Genomic DNA, 21606 nt, shown 5'->3' on the forward strand with positions numbered 1-21606 from the left:
GTGACGTTGAACTGTTAATCACACTATAATTATCAGAAGTCTGAGAATTATTAGAGTTTTGTTGCTTCGTAGTGGTTTCAGAATTACTGCTGTAGTGTAATTTTCTCCCAAGTGGCCTCCTTTCGCATTACGAGGGGGAGGCTAAACATTTTCCTCTCTCTCTTTCCTAATATTTTCCCTGTCCAACAGGCCAGTGTAATTGCACTGCCTGTGTATAAACCAATTTGGTTTCAGTTTTTCCCGAATTTAGAGTCTCTCTGTCAAGTGCTGTTTATCTTAAAACCATTGAGAGTTAAATGTTGAACAAAAAAGAAATGTAAATAAAAATTTAATGAGTACTCGTAAAGAAAGTTATTTTAAGCGAATTGTCTTCTCTTAAGGGATGCTCAAAATGTGCTTTTTCTTAGTTGTTTTAAGCATACTTTATTATATGTTTTCTTTAATCTGAACTATTTTGGCATATTGTGAAGTTTTATGAACCAATTTGCAAAGATCTATTTAAAATTGATTCGATAAATAAAAATTCATCTTGAAATCAAATCAGAGATGTTTTATTATTATAGAAGTAAGATTCTGCAGATTAACTTTCAACTTTGTTTTGTGAAGCACTCTGAAAGTTTCTTTTGGACTTGTCATGTATTTGCCAAGACAATTTCCGTTGTCTTGGCAAATACATGACAGAATTATTTTTTTGAAAAAGCTGATGTCTTTTGCTTATAAGAATGACTGATGCAACTGTAACCGTGTTGCTGTAAAAAGCACATGTTTCCCAGTAGCTCTTTTAAAGTGTCCGGTTTTTTTTCTTTAATTTGGTCAATCTCCGCTAAAAAATCAGGCATTGCTTTTCTGTTGTTTAACAATTCTTTAATCTTCTCTTCAGTTAAAAGCTCTTCTTCGTAATGAGCGCTTTTATTATCAAGGGGTTTTATAAGCACCCAAATCTTCTTTTGTAATTTTCTGATTCATTGTTTTACTTCTCTGTGTTCCATATGTGAAAATTCTTGGGCATCCTTTGCTTTTGACATTTGTAAGATTTTTTGGACTTCATTCAGTCGATGGAAACTGTTTAAAGTAGGAGATAAAATCTTTCCGGTGTTGATGGATGAATGCTGAAGCACGTATGAATGAAATTCTAGCAGTGGACAAATTAAATGGAATCCTTTAAGGTACTGCTATACGCGAAATCACGATTTGCAGGTCTGCGCTCAGCAATTAACTGCTGTGTTAAAAATGATAGGCTACGAAACGTGACTTGAAGAATCATATGAGGTATGTAGAATGCAATTTGGGAGTTGAGTCGTGATAAATAAACAGAGTATACCGATGACCGGAAATAATAAAAATTTAGATGGATTTACTATAAAGTATTTTACTCCTGGACCATGGATTAGTCATAAATAGTACTTTTGTCAAAACACATTAAAGTGTATGGATTCCCTGTTTAAGAAAGGAATTTCTCTCTGACAGTATGCAGTCTGTATCATAGCTGGAATAGCGAGGTGTTACGTCTTCAGGGAAACAAAATCTGTTATTCCGCAATTTTTACTGAAAATGTGTGTTTAAATTTTGTTACCTAGATAGCAAAATTAGATAACCCTATTTTTGACTCTTTTTATATGAAAATAAAACCAAATACAGACAAAGAAATAAAATTGCATTCCTTCCCTTAGTGCAGATAAGCGCAACTTTAACTTAATAAGAGCTAATTTTGAGTTTATAAAATTTTAGCTAGCTACAATTATCTAGTGCACTTTTAATATTTCAGTTCTAAATGCATTACACAAAGTATAAAAATGTGTGATATAATATGTTAAAGAAAAGGTATAATCTTTGTATTATTTACAAAAAATTCAGCAAGATGAAAGTTAAATACAGGGAAATCATATTTTAATGTGAAATTTAACACTGCATTTTTTCTGCGAGTTTTTTTTTTCCTTTTTGGTACATGCGATGTTATGGCTAAATCCTTGCAGTCGTTAGAATGTTGATTTGTTATCCTGTATCTTAACATTGATTTTAACAAGTTCATTGTTGAAAATCCTCTTTCACATCTTTAAGTAGATCGGAAAGAGGAATTTATCTTTTTAAAAGTTTAACAGTTCATGATTTTTTTTATCTAGGACTATTCAAATGGCTTGGCTTTTTGTGATATTCTTGATCTTAATTAGGATAAAAATAAGTTACTTCGATTACTAGATGAATAGAATTGTTATTTAACATATTTGCAATGTTTTACCATTTTTCTTAAATACTAGTATTATGTAATGGGTTTGAAGTGAATGAAGTAGTTGGCCTAATTTTAAATGCACTCAAAACATCTAATTTAGAAACTACTTTAAGCTCGATGAGATTTAACAAATGAGTGTTTCAGTTCTCCAGATTTTCAAAGTAGCAAAACGTACATTACATTATGGTAAAAATGTATATTCCTTATATTTGTATAATATTTTCACAAAATTAATTTTGATTTAAAATGAATTTATAATACTGTTTAATTCAAAGACTTTAGTTTAGTTCTTCTCCCCCCTGAAGTTTAAGATTTAGTTATTATGTCTGTAAGAATGGCTAAATCATAGAACCCTGTGTGTTCAAAAATTTCTTCATAAGTTTTGTTTCTGGATTTTTAAAATTCTTCTATGAAACTTTTGTAAGAGAAGCTGGGATGGAACCCGGGCAGCCAGACAGAATGTCCCTTCCCTGAGTGAAAATTTCTATCGTTTTTTTGAAAGTGACCTTATGATATTTCAGAATAAACCCTTGTAATACTAATAAATGTATATAGATTTTTTAATGTTTATATAATGCGTGTTTGGTTCTTACAATATTTTGAGCTATTATATTACTAATTCTGTAAGTGAATTAAGACAGTTTAATATAGAATACCTGCTTCAAGGCTAAAAGTAAAGTATTTGAATTATGTTTTACCTTTCGTCTGTTTTCAGACGCAGGTTCTATTGTACAATTTACTGAATTTCTCGGTATTGGACATCTCACATAGCTGACAAAATGTCATTCCTACGTTTAGGTTTTATAGTACAATATGTTGAGCATCCCTACATTAATATATGACTTTAATTCCTTCAAAAGAAAAAGTAGTATCTTAGTTTTCTTGAATTTGTGGTCAAAATTTTAGTATGTAGGTAATTGCAATAGCTCTTCCACGAAATTGCATTTACATTTTTTGCAACATTTCAAAATGCTGTATCATTCAATGGCATTTGATGTGTTTTGGCGTGCTGTGTTAAAGCTGAGCTCAAACCCGGGCAGATAAACAATATGTTCTTTCCCTGAGTGAAATATTGCTATAATTTCATTAAAGTGACCTGGTAATATTTCAGGATAATTTTTTGTACATTGAACTAAGCTGTCCTCTCTCGTGGATGAGAGTACCTAAGTAAAGAACTAAAATTCTGAATGAAATATTTTGTTTATGGTATATGACTTTTGTTTCCAAGATGGTCTTCGAAATCTGTTTTTAGAATGGTGCTTTTGTGCCCTTTTTTAAAAAAAATCTTTAAAAGTATATATGAATAGCTCTTTCAATGTTAATATATTGTGAGTTTGATTCTTACTCTATTTTGATCTGTTATCTAATTCTGTGTGTGAATTAAGGTAGTTTAATATATAACACCTGCTTCAAAGCTAACAGTAAAGTTTATTTTGTTTATTTGTGATTTAAAATTGCCTGCTTATTGTCTTTTGGTGCCATCTTTCTACCAGCACTAAAATTATTTACTCTTCTCGAAGATCATTATCCCTTTTATTCTGTGTATCCGTAATAACTGTCTAAATTTTTTTTTTTCATTATTCATGTTGTACCCATACATTAAAAACCCCTTTCGCTTATACTGTACTTCTGTCGTATTAGGAAAATCATTTGCTTTTCTATCAACTGCATTCATGATTTTAGTAAGAATGTAGCACATTGCTGGAGTTTAAAACAAAGAAGGCTACTTTTGAAGTTTTATATATTAAGAAACAATATTATATATTTCTCTTTGTGTATAATTATTCTTTAATATCAAATTAGTTAAAATATAATGGTTCCTTTTTCCCCCTTGGCCTCTTCTAGTGTAATTTGTCATCATTTTTGTGCACTCTTGGATTGCAGAACATGATACCGCGAAAGAAAAAGAACGATGATGAAAAGAATGGAGAAATAGTGCAGAGCAAAAAGACATCTGTGGCTGGTAATTCTTGTTTTATATCAACTTTATTTTAACTAGAAATGCTTTAATGTTATAATTTGTATGTCCCTTTTCACATGTTGCTTTGTATTGGTGTTTTACTAGTTATTTATTTTACATAAACGCTTCACATTATATTTTAATGTTTAGGGTAGCATTTATGCATTAATTTCTTAATTTTTGAATTCCATATTGAAGTGTCTGAATTGGTTTTTTCTTTATATTGTATTGTAATATTCGAAGTGAGGTTGAACTGTTAATCACACTATAATTATCAGAAGTCTGAGAATTATTAGAGTTTTGTTGCTTCGTAGTGGTTTCAGAATTACTGCTGTAGTGTAATTTTCTCCCAAGTGGCCTCCTTTCGCATTACGAGGAGGAGGCTAAACATTTTCCTCTCTCTCTTTCCTAATATTTTCCCTGTCCAACGGGGTGTTCTGTTCCCAACAGGCCAGTGTAATTGCACTGCCTGTGTATAAACCAATTTGGTTTCAGTTTTTCCCGAATTTAGAGTCTCTCTGTCAAGTGCTGTTTATCTTAAAACCATTGAACATAACATAACATAACAATAGGGCACTTCCTTCTTATGAAAAGAAGGAAAGGAGTTTAGGCAAAATTGCCCATTACTCTGCCGCCATTTGATCATTTAAATCAAGGGATTTAAATGGTAACTCCCGTAAAAGGTAAATAGTAAATAGATAAGATCTCAAACTGACACCAAATATATAGTATCAGCAAAAGATCCCATCTGTAAGTTCAAGGTGTCGGCTGGATCGTAAAAACTTGCCTATTGGATGGAAAACCGATTCAATCCCTCAAAAACCACCAAACGCAAATTCTTGACCAAACAAGAGTGCGATGGAGAGTCAATTAAATAAATAAGGAGGGCAGAGGTGCATTCTCAAGCCAAATGGCCAGGTAGTGTATAAAGATTTGATATCAGTATATTCCAAAACACAGCTATGAGAGGGAAATCCCTGCATAGTTTCTTTTCAAAAAAAAAAAAAAAAAAAAAAAAAGAACTCATAGGGCGTCTCAATGCTTGTTTCTTGTGGTTCCATATTCACCTTACCTGTAGGTGTTTAGTATACATCAGAAACCCTATTATGCCAGAGAGCCCTTTGTATAAAAGGGCTTGATCAAAGGTAATATAGGGAAACCCAAGGAATTTGTTTCTAGGGACAGAGAACACCGGACATCGTCCCAGAAAGTGAAAAGGTGTTTCCTCTTCTTCTCCACAAGCTGGGCAGAGAGGAGATTCGACAAGACCACATTTGTGGAGATGCTTAGCTAGATAAGCATGTCCAGTAACAATTTGAATTACCTGGCGTAAGTTAGTTCTACTGAGGTGTATGAGTTTACCTGAAAAGTTAAGTGTACTGAGCACCAATTTAGAATGAGCACAGTCTGGAAGTTTAGACCATATATCATCATGTTTGTTCTTTATCCAGCTTCTTACTTCTTTTTTAACCGTTTGATATGAAACTGGGTAAAATGGTTCTGGGCCAGACATGGGTAGTTGCGAAGCATCTTTAGCTACTTTATCAGCTAGTTCATTTCCAGCAAAATCACAATGACCTGGGACCCAGACTAAACTAATGGTATTATGGGCCTGAGCCAGAGAATTGAGATCTTGAGTACAGTTCTAAACACAGTTTTGTAACTTGACACGATTAGCCAGGGCAAGGATGGCTGATTGGCTGTCAGAGAGAATATATATATACTTATCAACTGTATTTTTAGCTAAGAGCTCCCTGGCGACCATATTGATCGCCAGAACCTCGGCTTGGAAAACAGTTGTAAATTTACCAAGGTATAGATGAAATCTAATGAAATCTTCTTCAGATCCCTTGGTCCTTATAATAGCTCCAGCTCCAGTGAAGTTGGATTTTGATCCATCTGTGTAACATTCAATTGAGCCTGTTGGAATTAGGTCAGTTAGAGATTCTATCTCATTCCTTTTTGGTATATGAGTTGAGAATAGTTTATCTGGAACTATTGTTTTAGTAATTGCATCTTTGGGCATATAGATTATAGGGATCTCATTGCCCAAGTCCAGACATATGTCAATGTGGCTTTTCAGGTGGCTTTTATGACCAAAACCTGTCCTTTGGCACCATGTGCCATTTTTATTCAATCTATACATGGCTTTAATTGCTTCTCTGCTCAAGAATAATTTCAAGGGTGGAATTTGCAGTAAAAATTCTAATGCAGCAGTAGGGGTACTATTTAAAGCCCCACTAATGCTTAGGCAAGCAAGTCTTTGCACCTTTTGTAAAATGTTTAAATACGTGCTTTTGTTAATAACATTAATCCAGACCACGCATCCGTAAGAAAGCATTGGCCGGACAATGGCAGTATAAATCCATAGAGTAGATTTTGGGTTAAGGCCCCATTGTTCGCCTACAAAGTACTAGAACATTTGTGGCCGTTTGTGCCTTTTCTTTTATATGGGTGATCCATGTAAGTTTACTATCCAGGTAACATCTTAGGTATTTAACGCATTCCTTATGCCTAATAATCTGGTGACCCAGATATAAATCTGCCAGTTTCCATTTCCTTCTCCACGTGAAAACTATGACCTCAGATTTTTCAGCAGAGAAAGAAAGGCCATTTGTATCACCCCAGTGTGAAACTTTATTTAAGATCTGCTGAGCTTGATTATGTAGGGTTCCGATATCGAAACCCTGTAATAACACAATAAGGTCATCTGCATAAGCCTGTGACATGCCAGGTTCCTCCCGTAGAAATACTAAGAGTGAGTCGAAAACCAGGTTCCACAGGAACGGAGAAAGAATACCACCCTGCGGACACCCTTTAGTAATATCTCTCTTTACTTCATAGTCAGCGAGACTAACACAGATATTCCTGTTTTTAATCATGAAGATGACCCATCTAGTTATCATAGGGTGAATATGACTTCCAGTAAGGGCCTTATGTATTTTCTCGAAACCGATGTTATCAAAGGCTCCTACAATATCCAGTAGAATCCCAATGGCAAAGTGTCTATAATTGTTTTTTCTATTCTCCACATGAGTTGGTGTAAGGCCGACTCAGTGGAGAAGCCAGGCCTAAAACCGTGTTGGTCTAAGCCAAAGGTATGTTTCAGATTATTATCTGACTGGAGGTGCCAGAAAATCAATCGCTCCAACAGCTTAAGCTGGAAGGATGTTAGCGTGATCATTCTAAAAGAGTTTGGTTTCTCATATGTATCTTTTCCTGGTTTAGGAAGAAACACACCTCGTGAAGTTCTCCAAACCTTAGGAACATATCCTAAAATCAAACTGGACCTGAATATGTCCACGAGAATGTGACCAAAAATATCCCAGCCTTTCTGAAGCAGAATTGGGTAAATGCCATCGTTGCCTGGAGATTTAAAGGGAAGAAATACATCAAGGGCCGCTTTAGCCTTTTCAAAATTCACAATTGTCTTATCAAAATCCAGATCTAATGGATTATGAAGTAGTTCCAATGGATTTTCCTGGGGGTCAGAGGTGACACTTCTGTCCCCCAGATGAAAATTCAACATGGTCGAAAGTGTATCCAAAGGGTTTATAGTATAACTGCCATCAGGTCGCATAACCGATGAGAGTTGAGACTCCTGAGATCTTTTAAGAATCTTATATACTCTGGCAGTCTCATGGTAGGACAGAATATCTGTGCAGAACGATCTCCATGAGTTGTATTTAGTTTTCCTGATTTCCCTTTTAAATTTCCTTTGTAGAATTTTGAAGTTAGACCAGTTAACTTCAGATTTATTTCTGACAGCTTTCCTGTGAGCTCTCCGAACCTCTAAGCGGAGGCTTTCAAGCTCCTTGGTCCACCAAACTCTCTTGCTAGGAGAGTATTTCCTTCGTTTGAGAGGGCATGATGCATGATAAGATTCAATAATGATATTTGTCAAGTTGTTTGCTTGAATATCAAGCTCCTCGACTGTACAATTATTGTCTAAAACCTGAAGGTTAATGACATTAGAAACCAGGAAATCCTTATAAAGGTCCCAATTTGTGTTTTTAATGTTTCTGAAATATTCAGCTGGAATTTCATCTCTAATACAAAATTGTATAAGGCGATAATCAGAAAGTGAGGGATTGTCACTTACATGCCAATTCTCAATAAGGTTATAAATATCAGAAGAAGTTAATGTGAGGTCAATGACTTCTTCTCTTCTTCTGTTAACAAAGGTGGGGCGATTTCCCCTATTTACCCAAGTTAGGTTGGTATTCATTATAAATTCCATGAGTTTTTCTCCTCTAGGATTAGTATCAGAACTGCCCCATGACAGGTGGTGAGCGTTAACATCACCACCAATAACCATAGGAATATTGTTTATTTCACAGAAGCTCACAAGATCTATAAATTCTTGCGGAATGTTAAGGTCATGAGCCATGTAAACCGAGCAAAAACAAATGTTTCCTCTCAGTGAACTGTTTATGTCCTTAATTACAATAGCAGTTAAGTCCTCTGATGTAAATTGGGATAATTTCATAGCCTTTATATTTTTAGAAATGTAAATGCTAGTTCTAGGCCTTTTATCAGGTCCCTCTGTCGAAAAGAAGTGCGTGTTCATGGGCCTACCAAGGATTTTACCCTTGTACACCCAAGGTTCTTGAATTAAGGCAACAAAAGTGCCTTGCTTACCTAATTGAGCAGCTAAATTGTATGAAGCTGCTCTGCTTTGTTGCAGGTTTGTTGCTCTGCTCCGCTAGAAGATCAGACATTGTTTTTCTGTTGTTTAACAATTCCTTCATCTTCTCTTCAGTTAAAAGCTCTTCTTCGTAATGAGCGCTTTTATTATCAAGGGGTTTTATAAGCACCTAATTCTTCTTTTGTAATTTTCTGATTCATTGTTTGACTTTTCTATCATCCATATGTGAAAATTCTTGGGCATCCTTTGCTTTTGACATCTGTAAGATTTTTTGGACTTCATTTTCAGTCGATGGAAACTGTTTAAAGTAGGAGATAAATTCTTTCCGGTGTTGATGGATGAATGTTGAACCACGTATGAATGAAATTCTAGGAGTGGAAAAATTAAATGGAATCCTTTAAGGTACTGCTATACGCGAAATCACGCTTTACAGGTCTGCCCTCAGCAATTAACTGCTGCGGTAAAAACGATAGGCTACGAAACGTAACTTGAAGAATCATATGAGGTATGTAGAATGCAGTTTGGGAGTTTAGTCGTGATAAATAAACAGTCTATACAGATGACTGGAAATAATAAAAATTTAGATGGATTTACTATGAAGTATTTTATTCCTGGACCATGGATTAGTCATAAACAGTACTTTTGTCAAAACACATTAAAGTATATGGATTCCCTGTTTAAGAAAGGAATTTCTCTCTGACAGTATGCAGTATGTATCCTAGCTGGAATAGCGAGGTGTTACATCTTCAGGTAAATAGAAGCTGTTATTCTGCAATTTTTACTGAAAATGTGTGTTTAAATTATGTTACCTAGATAGCAAAATTAGATAACCCTATTTTTAACTCTTTTTATATGAAAATGAAACCAAATACAGACAAAGAATTAAAATTGCATTCACATTACACAAAGTATAAAAATGTGTGATATAAATATGTTAAAGAAAATGCATTACACAAAGTATAAAAGTGTGTGATATATGTTATAGAAAAGGCATAATCTTTGTATTATTTACAAAAAATTCAGCAAGATGAAAGTTAAATACAGGGAAATCATATTTTAATGTGAAATTTAACACTGCATTTTTTCTGCGAGTTTTTTTTTTCCCCTTTGGTACATGCGATGTTATGGCTAAATCCTTGCAGTCGTTAGAATGTTGATTTGTTATCCTGTAGCTTAACATTGATTTTAACAAGTTCATTGTTGAAAATCCTCTTTCACATCTTTAAGTAGATTGGAAAGAGGAATTTATCTTTTTAAAAGTTTAACAGTTCATGATTTTTTTTATCTATTACTATTCAAATGGCTTGGCTTTTTGTGATATTCTTGATCTTAATTAGGATAAAAATAAGTTACTTCGATTACTAGATCAATAGAATTGTTGTTTAACATATTTGCAATCTTTTACCATTTTTCTTAAATACTAGTATTATGTAATGGGTCTGAAGTGAATGAAGTATTTGGCCTAATTTTAAATGCACTCAAAACATCTAATTTAGAAACTACTTTAAGCTCGATGAGATTTAACAAATGAGTGTTTCAGTTCTCCAGATTTTCAGAGTAGCAAAACGTACATTACATTATGGTAAAAATGTATATTCCTTATATTTGTATAATATTTTCACAAAATTAATTTTGATTTAAAATGAATTTATAATACTGTTTAATTCAAAGACTTTAGTTTAGTTCTTCTCCCCCCTGAAGTTTAAGATTTAGTTATTATGTCTGTAAGAATGGCTAAATCATAGAACCCTGTATGTTCAAAAATTTCTTCATAAGTTTTGTTTCTGGATTTTTAAAATTCTTCTATGAAACTTTTGTAAGAGAAGCTGGGATGGAACCCGGGCAGCCAGACAGAATGTCCCTTCCCTGAGTGAAAATTTCTATCGTTTCTTTGAAAGTGACATTATGATATTTCAGAATAAATCCTCGTAATACTAATAAACGTATATCAATTTTTTAATGTTTATATAATGCGTGTTTGGTTCTTACAATATTTTGAGCCATTATATTACTAATTCTGTATGTGAATTAAGACAGTTTAATATAGAATACCTGCATCAAGGCTAAAAGTAAAGTATTTGAATTATGTTTTACCTTTCGTCTGTTTTCAGACGCAGGTTCTATTCTGCAATTTAAGGAAATTTCTCGGTATTGGACATCTCACATAGCTGACAAAATGTCATTCCTATGTTTAGGTTTTATAGTACAATAAGTTGAGCATCCTTACATTAATATATGACTTTGATTCCTTCGAAAGAAAAAGTAGTATCTTAGTTTTCTTGAATTTGTGGTCAAAATTTTAGTATGTAGGTAATTGCAATAGCTCTTCCACGAAATTGCATTTAAATTTTTTGCAACATTTCAAAATGCTCTATCATTCAATGGCATTTGATGTGTTTTGGCGTGCTGTGTTAAAGCTGAGCTCAAACCCGGGCAGCTAAACAATATGTTCTTTCCCTGAGTCAAATATTGCTATAATTTCATTAAAGTGACCTGGTAATATTTCAGGATAATTTTTTGTACATCGGACTAAGCTGTCCTCTCTCGTGGATGAGAGTACCTAAGTAAAGAACTTAAATTTAGAAACGGTATTCACGTTAAAATTCTGAATGAAATATTTCGTTTATGGTATATGACTTTTGTTTCCAAGATGGTCTTCGAAATCTGTTTTTAGAATGGTGCTTTTGTGCCCTTTTTTTTTAAAAAAATCTTTAAAAGTCTATATGTATAGCTCTTTCAATGTTAATATATTGTGAGTTTGATTCTTACTCTATTTTGATCTGTTATCTGACTAATTCTGTGTGTGAATTAAGGTAGTTTAATATATAACACCTGCTTCAAGGCTAACAGTAAAGTTTATTTTGTTTATTTGTGATTTAAAATTGCCTGTTTATTGTCTTTTGGTGCCATCTTTCTACCAGCACTGAAATTATTCACTCTTCTCGAAGATCATCATTCCTCTTATTCTGTGTATCCGTAATAACTGTCTAAATTTTTTTTTTCTTTCATTATTCATGTTGTACCCATACATTAGAAACCCCTTTCGCTTACTGTACTTCTGTCGTATTAGGAAAATCATTTGCTTTTCTATCAACTGCATTCATGATTTTAGTAAGAATGTAGCACATTGCTGGAGTTTAAAACAAAGAAGGCTACTTTTGAAGTTTTATATATTAAGAAACAATATTATATATTTCTCTTTGTGTATAATTATTGTTTAATATCAAAGTAGTTAAAATATAATGGTTCCTTTTTTCCCCCTTGGCCTCTTCTAGTGTAATTTGTCATCATTTTTGTGCACTCTTGGATTGCAGAACATGATACCGTGAAAGAAAAAGAACGATGATGAAAAGAATGGAGAAATAGTGGAGAGCAAAAAGACATCTGTGGCTGGTAATTCTTGTTTTATATCAACTTTATTTTAACTAGAAATGCTTTAATGTTATAATTTGTATGTCCCTTTTCACATGTTGCTTTGTATTGGCGTTTTACTAGTTATTTATTTTACATAAACGCTTCACATTATATTTTAATGTTTAGGGTAGCATTTATGCATTAATTTCTTAGGTTTTGAATTCCATATTGAAGTGTCTGAATTGGTTTTTCTTTATATTGTATTGTAATATTCGAAGTGAGGTTGAACTGTTAATCACACTATAATTATCAGAAGTCTGAGAATTATTAGAGTTTTGTTGCTTCGTAGTGGTTTCAGAATTACTGCTGTAGTGTAATTTTCTCCCAAGTGGCCTCCTTTCGCATTACGAGGGGGAGGCTAAACATTTTCCTCTCTCTCTTTCCTAATATTTTCCCTGTCCAACAGGCCAGTGTAATTGCACTGCCTGTGTATAAACCAATTTGGTTTCAGTTTTTCCCGAATTTAGAGTCTCTCTGTCAAGTGCTGTTTATCTTAAAACCATTGAGAGTTAAATGTTGAACAAAAAAGAAATGTAAATAAAAATTTAATGAGTACTCGTAAAGAAAGTTATTTTAAGCGAATTGTCTTCTCTTAAGGGATGCTCAAAATGTGCTTTTTCTTAGTTGTTTTAAGCATACTTTATTATATGTTTTCCTTAATCTGAACTATTTTGACATATTGTGAAGTTTTATGAACCAATTTGCAAAGATCTATTTAAAATTGATTCGATAAATAAAAATTCATCTTGAAATCAAATCAGAGATGTTTTATTATTATAGAAGTAAGATTCTGCAGATTAACTTTCAACTTTGTTTTGTGAAGCACTCTGAAAGTTTCTTTTGGACTTGTCATGTATTTGCCAAGACAATTTCCGTTGTCTTGGCAAATACATGACAGAATTATTTTTTTGAAAAAGCTGATGTCTTTTGCTTATAAGAATGACTGATGCAACTGTAACCGTGTTGCTGTAAAGAGCACATGTTTCCCAGTAGCTCTTTTAAAGTGTCCGGTTTTTTTCTTTAATTTGGTCAATCTCCGCTAGAAGATCAGACATTGTTTTTCTGTTGTTTAACAATTCCTTCATCTCCTCTTCAGTTAAAAGCTCTTCTTCGTAATGAGCGCTTTTATTATCAAGGGGTGTTATAAGCACCTAATTCTTCTTTTGTAATTTTCTGATTCATTGTTTGACTTTTCTATCATCCATATGTGAAAATTCTTGGGCATCCTTTGCTTTTGACATTTGTAAGATTTTTTGGACTTCATTTTCAGTCGATGGAAACTGTTTAAAGTAGGAGATAAATTCTTTCCGGTGTTGATGGATGAATGTTGAACCACGTATGAATGAAATTCTAGGAGTGGAAAAATTAAATGGAATCCTTTAAGGTACTGCTATACGCGAAATCACGCTTTACAGGTCTGCCCTCAGCAATTAACTGCTGTGGTAAAAACGATAGGCTACGAAACGTGACTTGAAGAATCATATGAGGTATGTAGAATGCAGTTTGGGAGTTTAGTCGTGATAAATAAACAGTCTATACAGATGACTGGAAATAATAAAAATTTAGATGGATTTACTATGAAGTATTTTATTCCTGGACCATGGATTAGTCATAAACAGTACTTTTGTCAAAACACATTAAAGTATATGGATTCCCTGTTTAAGAAAGGAATTTCTCTCTGACGGTATGCAGTATGTATCGTAGCTGGAATAGCGAGGTGTTACGTCTTCAGGTAAATAGAAGCTGTTATTCTGCAATTTTTACTGAAAATGTGTGTTTAAATTATGTTACCTAGATAGCAAAATTAGATAACCCTATTTTTAACTCTTTTTATATGAAAATGAAACCAAATACAGACAAAGAATTAAAATTGCATTCACATTACACAAAGTATAAAAATGTGTGATATAAATATGTTAAAGAAAATGCATTTCACAAAGTATAAAAGTGTGTGATATAATATGTTATAGAAAAGGTATAATCTTTGTATTATTTACAAAAAATTCAGCAAGATGAAAGTTAAATACAGGGAAATCATATTTTAATGTGAAATTTAACACTGCATTTTTTCTGCGAGTTTTTTTTTTCCCCTTTGGTACATGCGATGTTATGGCTAAATCCTTGCAGTCGTTAGAATGTTGATTTGTTATCCTGTATCTTAACATTAATTTTAACAAGTTCATTGTTGAAAATCCTCTTTCACATCTTTAAGTAGATTGGAAAGAGGAATTTATCTTTTTAAAAGTTTAACAGTTCATGATTTTTTTTATCTAGGACTATTCAAATGGCTTGGCTTTTTGTGATATTCTTGATCTTAATTAGGATAAAAATAAGTTATTTCGATTACTAGATCAATAGAATTGTTATTTAACATATTTGCAATCTTTTACCATTTTTCTTAAATACTAGTATTATGTAATGGGTCTGAAGTGAATGAAGTATTTAGCCTAATTTTAAATGCACTCAAAACATCTAATTTAGAAACTACTTTAAGCTCGATGAGATATAACAAATGAGTGTTTCAGTTCTCCAGATTTTCAGAGTAGCAAAACGTACATTACATTATGGTAAAAATGTATATTCCTTATATTTTTATAATATTTTCACAAAATTAATTTTGATTTAAAATGAATTTATAATACTGTTTAATTCAAAGACTTTAGTTTAGTTCTTCTTCCCCCTAAAGTTTAAGATTTAGTTATTATGTCTGTAAGAATGGCTAAATCATAGAACCCTGTATGTTCAAAAATTTCTTCATAAGTTTTGTTTCTGGATTTTTAAAATTCTTCTATGAAACTTTTGTAAGAGAAGCTGGGATGGAACCCGGGCAGCGAGACAGAATGTCCCTTCCCTGAGTGAAAATTTCTATCGTTTCTTTGAAAGTGACATTATGATATTTCAGAATAAATCCTCGTAATACTAATAAATGTATATCAATTTTTTAATGTTTATATAATGCGTGTTTGGTTCTTACAATATTTTGAGCTATTATATTACTAATTCTGTATGTGAATTAAGACAGTTTAATATGGAATACCTGCATCAAGGCTAAAAGTAAAGTATTTGAATTATGTTTTACCTTTCGTCTGTTTTCAGACGCAGGTTCTATTCTGCAATTTAACGGAATTTCTCGGTATTGTACATCTCACATAGCTGACAAAATGTCATTCCTATGTTTAGGTTTTATAGTACAATAAGTTGAGCATCCCTACATTAGTACATCTTAGTTTTCTTGAATTTGTGGTCAAAATTTTAGTATGTAGGTAATTGCAATAGCTCTTCCACGAAATTGCATTTAAATTTTTTGCAACATTTCAAAATGCTCTATCATTCAATGGCATTTGATGTGTTTTGGCGTGCTGTGTTAAAGCTGAGCTCAAACCCGGGCAGCTAAACAATATGTTCTTTCCCTGAGTCAAATATTGCTATAATTTCATTAAAGTGACCTGGTAATATTTCAGGATAATTTTTTGTACATCGGACTAAGCTGTCCTCTGAGAGTACCTAAGTAAAGAACTTAAATTTAGAAACGGTATTCACGTTAAAATTCTGAATGAAATATTTCGTTTATGGTAAATGACTTTTGTTTCCAAGATGGTCTTCGAAATCTGTTTTTAGAATGGTGCTTTTTTGCCCTTTTTTTTAAAAAAAATCTTTAAAAGTCTATATGTATAGCTCTTTCAATGTTAATATATTGTGAGTTTGATTCTTACTCTATTTTGATCTGTTATCTGACTAATTCTGTGTGTGAGTTAAGGTAGTTCAATATATAACACCTGCTTCAAAGCTAACAGTAAAGTTTATTTTGTTTATTTGTGATTTAAAATTGCCTGCTTATTGTCTTTTGGTGCCATCTTTCTACCAGCACTGAAATTATTTACTCTTCTCGAAGATCATTATCCCTCTTATTCTGTGTATCCGTAATAACTGTCTAATTTTTTTTTTTCTTTCATTATTCATGTTGTACCCATACATTAGAAACCCCTTTCGCTTACTGTACTTCTGTCGTATTAGGAAAATCATTTGCTTTTCTATCAACTGCATTCATGATTTTAGTAAGAATGAAGCACATTGCTGGAGTTTAAAACAAAGAAGGCTACTTTTGAAGTTTTATATATTAAGAAACAATATTATATATTTCTCTTTGTGTATAATTATTCTTTAATATCAAAGTAGTTAAAATATAATGGTTCCTTTTTTCCCCCTTGGCCTCTTCTAGTGTAATTTGTCATCATTTTTGTGCACTCTTGGATTGCAGAACATGATACCGTGAAAGAAAAAGAACGATGATGAAAAGAATGAAGAAATAGTGCAGAGCAAAAAGACATCTGTGGCTGGTAATTCTGGTTTTATATCAACTTTATTTTAACTAGAAATGCTTTAATGTTATAATTTGTATGTCCCTTTACACATGTTGCTTTGTATTGGTGTTTTACTAGTTATTTATTTTACATAAACGCTTCACATTATATTTTAATGTTTAGGGTAGCATTTATGCATTAATTTCATAGGTTTTGAATTCCATATTGAAGTGTCTGAATTGGTTTTTTCTTTATATTGTATTGTAATATTCGAAGTGAGGTTGAACTGTTAATCACACTATAATTATCAGAAGTCTGAGAATTATTAGAGTTTTGTTGCTTCGTAGTGGTTTCAGAATTACTGCTGTAGTGTAATTTTCTCCCAAGTGGCCTCCTTTCGCATTACGAGGAGGAGGCTAAACATTTTCCTCTCTCTCTTTCCTAATATTTTCCCTGTCCAACGGGGTGTTCTGTTCCCAACAGGCCAGTGTAATTGCACTGCCTGTGTATAAACCAATTTGGTTTCAGTTTTTCCCGAATTTAGAGTCTCTCTGTCAAGTGCTGTTTATCTTAAAACCATTGAGAGTTAAATGTTGAACAAAAAAGAAATGTAAATAAAAATTTAATGAGTACTCGTAAAGAAAGTTATTTTAAGCGAATTGTCTTCTCTTAAGGGATGCTCAAAATGTGCTTTTTCTTAGTTGTTTTAAGCATACTTTATTATATGTTTTCCTTAATCTGAACTATTTTGACATATTGTGAAGTTTTATGAACCAATTTGCAAAGATCTATTTAAAATTGATTCGATAAATAAAAATTCATCTTGAAATCAAATCAGAGATGTTTTATTATTATAGAAGTAAGATTCTGCAGATTAACTTTCAACTTTGTTTTGTGAAGCACTCTGAAAGTTTCTTTTGGACTTGTCATGTATTTGCCAAGACAATTTCCGTTGTCTTGGCAAATACATGACAGAATTATTTTTTTGAAAAAGCTGATGTCTTTTGCTTATAAGAATGACTAATGCAACTGTAACCGTGTTCCTGTAAAGAGCACGTTTCCCAGTAGCTCTTTTAAAGTGTCCGGTTTTTTTCTTTAATTTGGTCAATCTCCGCTAGAAGATCAGACATTGTTTTTCTGTTGTTTAACAATTCCTTCATCTTCTCTTCAGTTAAAAGCTCTTCTTCGTAATGAGCGCTTTTATTATCAAGGGGTTTTATAAGCACCGAATTCTTCTTTTGTAATTTTCTGATTCATTGTTTGACTTTTCTATCATCCATATGTGAAAATTCTTGAGCATCCTTTGCTTTTGACATTTGTAAGATTTTTTGGACTTCATTTTCAGTCGATGGAAACTGTTTAAAGTAGGAGATAAATTCTTTCCGGTGTTGATGGATGAATGTTGAACCACGTATGAATGAAATTCTAGGAGTGGAAAAATTAAATGGAATCCTTTAAGGTACTGCTATACGCGAAATCACGCTTTACACGTCTGCCCTCAGCAATTAACTGCTGTGGTAAAAACGATAGGCTACGAAACGTGACTTGAAGAATCATATGAGGTATGTAGAATGCAGTTTGGGAGTTTAGTCGTGATAAATAAACAGTCTATACAGATGACTGGAAATAATAAAAATTTAGATGGATTTACTATGAAGTATTTTATTCCTGGACCATGGATTAGTCATAAACAGTACTTTTGTCAAAACACATTAAAGTATATGGATTCCCTGTTTAAGAAAGGAATTTCTCTCTGACAGTATGCAGTATGTATCATAGCTGGAATAGCGAGGTGTTACGTCTTCAGGGAAATAGAAGCTGTTATTCTGCAATTTTTACTGAAAATGTGTGTTTAAATTATGTTACCTAGATAGCAAAATTAGATAACCCTATTTTTAACTCTTTTTATATGAAAATGAAACCAAATACAGACAAAGAATTAAAATTGCATTCACATTACACAAAGTATAAAAATGTGTGATATAAATATGTTAAAGAAAATGCATTACACAAATATATATGTGTGATATAATATGTTATAGAAAAGGTATAATCTTTGTATTATTTACAAAAAATTCAGCAAGATGAAAGTTAAATTCAGGGAAATCATATTTTAATGTGAAATTTAACACTGCATTTTTTCTGCGAGTTTTTTTTTTCCCCTTTGGTACATGCGATGTTATGGCTAAATCCTTGCAGTCGTTAGAATGTTGATTTGTTATCCTGTATCTTAACATTGATTTTAACAAGTTCATTGTTGAAAATCCTCTTTCACGTCTTTAAGTAGATTGGAAAGAGGAATTTTTCTTTTTAAAAGTTTAACAGTTCATGATTTTTTTTATCTAGGACTATTCAAATGGCTTGGCTTTTTGTGATATTCTTGATCTTAATTAGGATAAAAATAAGTTACTTCGATTACTAGATCAATAGAATTGTTATTTAACATATTTGCAATCTTTTACCATTTTTCTTAAATACTAGTATTATGTAATGGGTCTGAAGTGAATGAAGTATTTGGCCTAATTTTAAATGCACTCAAAACATCTAATTTAGAAACTACTTTAAGCTCGATGAGATTTAACAAATGAGTGTTTCAGTTCTCCAGATTTTCAGAGTAGCAAAACGTACATTACATTATGGTAAAAATGTATATTCCTTATATTTGTATAATATTTTCACAAAATTAATTTTGATTTAAAATGAATTTGTAATACCGTTTAATTCAAAGACTTTAGTTTAGTTCTTCTCCCCCCTGAAGTTTAAGATTTAGTTATTATGTCTGTAAGAATGGCTAAATCATAGAACCCTGTATGTTCAAAAATTTCTTCATAAGTTTTGTTTCTGGATTTTTAAAATTCTTCTATGAAACTTTTGTAAGAGAAGCTGGGATGGAACCCGGGCAGCCAGACAGAATGTCCCTTGCCTGAATGAAAATTTCTATCGTTTCTTTGAAAGTGACATTATGATATTTCAGAATAAATCCTCGTAATACTAATAAATGTATATCAATTTTTTAATGTTTATATAATGCGTGTTTGGTTCTTACAATATTTTGAGCTATTATATTACTAATTCTGTATGTGAATTAAGACAGTTTAATATAGAATACCTGCATCAAGGCTAAAAGTAAAGTATTTGGATTATGTTTTACCTTTCGTCTGTTTTCAGACGCAGGTTCTATTCTGCAATTTAACTGAATTTCTCGGTATTGGACATCTCACATAGCTGACAAAATGTCATTCCTATGTTTAGGTTTTATAGTACAATAAGTTGAGCATCCTTACATTAATATATGACTTTGATTCCTTCGAAAGAAAAAGTAGTATCTTAGTTTTCTTGAATTTGTGGTCAAAATTTTAGTATGTAGGTAATTGCAATAGCTCTTCCACGAAATTGCATTTAAATTTTTTGCAACATTTCAAAATGCTCTATCATTCAATGGCATTTGATGTGTTTTGGCGTGCCGTGTTAAAGCTGAGCTCAAACCCGGGCAGCTAAACAATATGTTCTTTCCCTGAGTCAAATATTGCTATAATTTCATTAAAGTGACCTGGTAATATTTCAGGATAATTTTTTGTACATCGGACTAAGCTGTCCTCTGAGAGTACCTAAGTAAAGAACTTAAATTTAGAAACGGTATTCACGTTAAAATTCTGAATGAAATATTTCGTTTATGGTATATGACTTTTGTTTCCAAGATGGTCTTCGAAATCTGTTTTTAGAATGGTGCTTTTGTACCCTTTTTTTTTTAAAAATCTTTAAAAGTCTATATGTATAGCTCTTTCAATGTTAATATATTGTGAGTTTGATTCTTACTCTATTTTGATCTGTTATCTGACTAATTCTGTGTGTGAATTAAGGTAGTTTAATATATAACACCTGCTTCAAAGCTAACAGTAAATTTTATTTTGTTTATTTGTGATTTAAAATTGCCTGCTTATTGTCTTTTGGTTCCATCTTTCTACCAGCACTGAAATTATTTACTCTTCTCGAAGATCATTATCCCTCTTATTCTGTGTATCCGTAATAACTGTCTAATTTTTTTTTTCTTTCATTATTCATGTTGTACCCATACATTAAAAACCCCTTTCGCTTACTGTACTTCTGTCGTATTAGGAAAATCATTTGCTTTTCTATCAACTGCATTCATGATTTTAGTAAGAATGTAGCACATTGCTGGAGTTTAAAACAAAGAAGGCTACTTTTGAAGTTTTATATATTAAGAAACAATATTATATATTTCTCTTTGTGTATAATTATTGTTTAATATCAAAGTAGTTAAAATATAATGGTTCCTTTTTTCCCCCTTGGCCTCTTCTAGTGTAATTTGTCATCATTTTTGTGCACTCTTGGATTGCAGAACATGATACCGTGAAAGAAAAAGAACGATGATGAAAAGAATGGAGAAATAGTGGAGAGCAAAAAGACATCTGTGGCTGGTAATTCTTGTTTTATATCAACTTTATTTTAACTAGAAATGCTTTAATGTTATAATTTGTATGTCCCTTTTCACATGTTGCTTTGTATTGGCGTTTTACTAGTTATTTATTTTACATAAACGCTTCACATTATATTTTAATGTTTAGGGTAGCATTTATGCATTAATTTCTTAGGTTTTGAATTCCATATTGAAGTGTCTGAATTGGTTTTTTCTTTATATTGTATTGTAATATTCGAAGTGAGGTTGAACTGTTAATCACACTATAATTATCAGAAGTCTGAGAATTATTAGAGTTTTGTTGCTTCGTAGTGGTTTCAGAATTACTGCTGTAGTGTAATTTTCTCCCAAGTGGCCTCCTTTCGCATTACGAGGAGGAGGCTAAACATTTTCCTCTCTCTCTTTCCTAATATTTTCCCTGTCCAACAGGCCAGTGTAATTGCACTGCCTGTGTATAAACCAATTTGGTTTCAGTTTTTCCCGAATTTAGAGTCTCTCTGTCAAGTGCTGTTTATCTTAAAACCATTGAGAGTTAAATGTTGAACAAAAAAGAAATGTAAATAAAAATTTAATGAGTACTCGTAAAGAAAGTTATTTTAAGCGAATTGTCTTCTCTTA

The 21606-nt window shown here is 32.2% G+C and overlaps 1 long non-coding RNA gene across 1 annotated transcript in view; it reads left to right on the forward strand.

The window, feature by feature from the left end:
* LOC146992819 (uncharacterized) overlaps positions 1-16586 on the forward strand; it is a 33830-nt gene extending 17244 nt beyond the window's left edge. The window contains exons 4-6 of the long non-coding RNA XR_015039038.1: positions 4073-4190; positions 12150-12228; positions 16469-16586. This is a non-coding gene — a long non-coding RNA (uncharacterized LOC146992819). The remainder of the gene's footprint in view (positions 1-4072; positions 4191-12149; positions 12229-16468) is intronic.
* Positions 16587-21606: the final 5020 nt, after the last annotated feature.

Source organism: Stegodyphus dumicola, chromosome X2 (genome assembly GCF_044657685.1).
Source record: "Stegodyphus dumicola isolate Sdum_Otavi_A_Nest chromosome X2, ASM4465768v1".
In the NCBI taxonomy this organism is placed as follows: Eukaryota; Metazoa; Arthropoda; class Arachnida; order Araneae; family Eresidae; genus Stegodyphus; species Stegodyphus dumicola.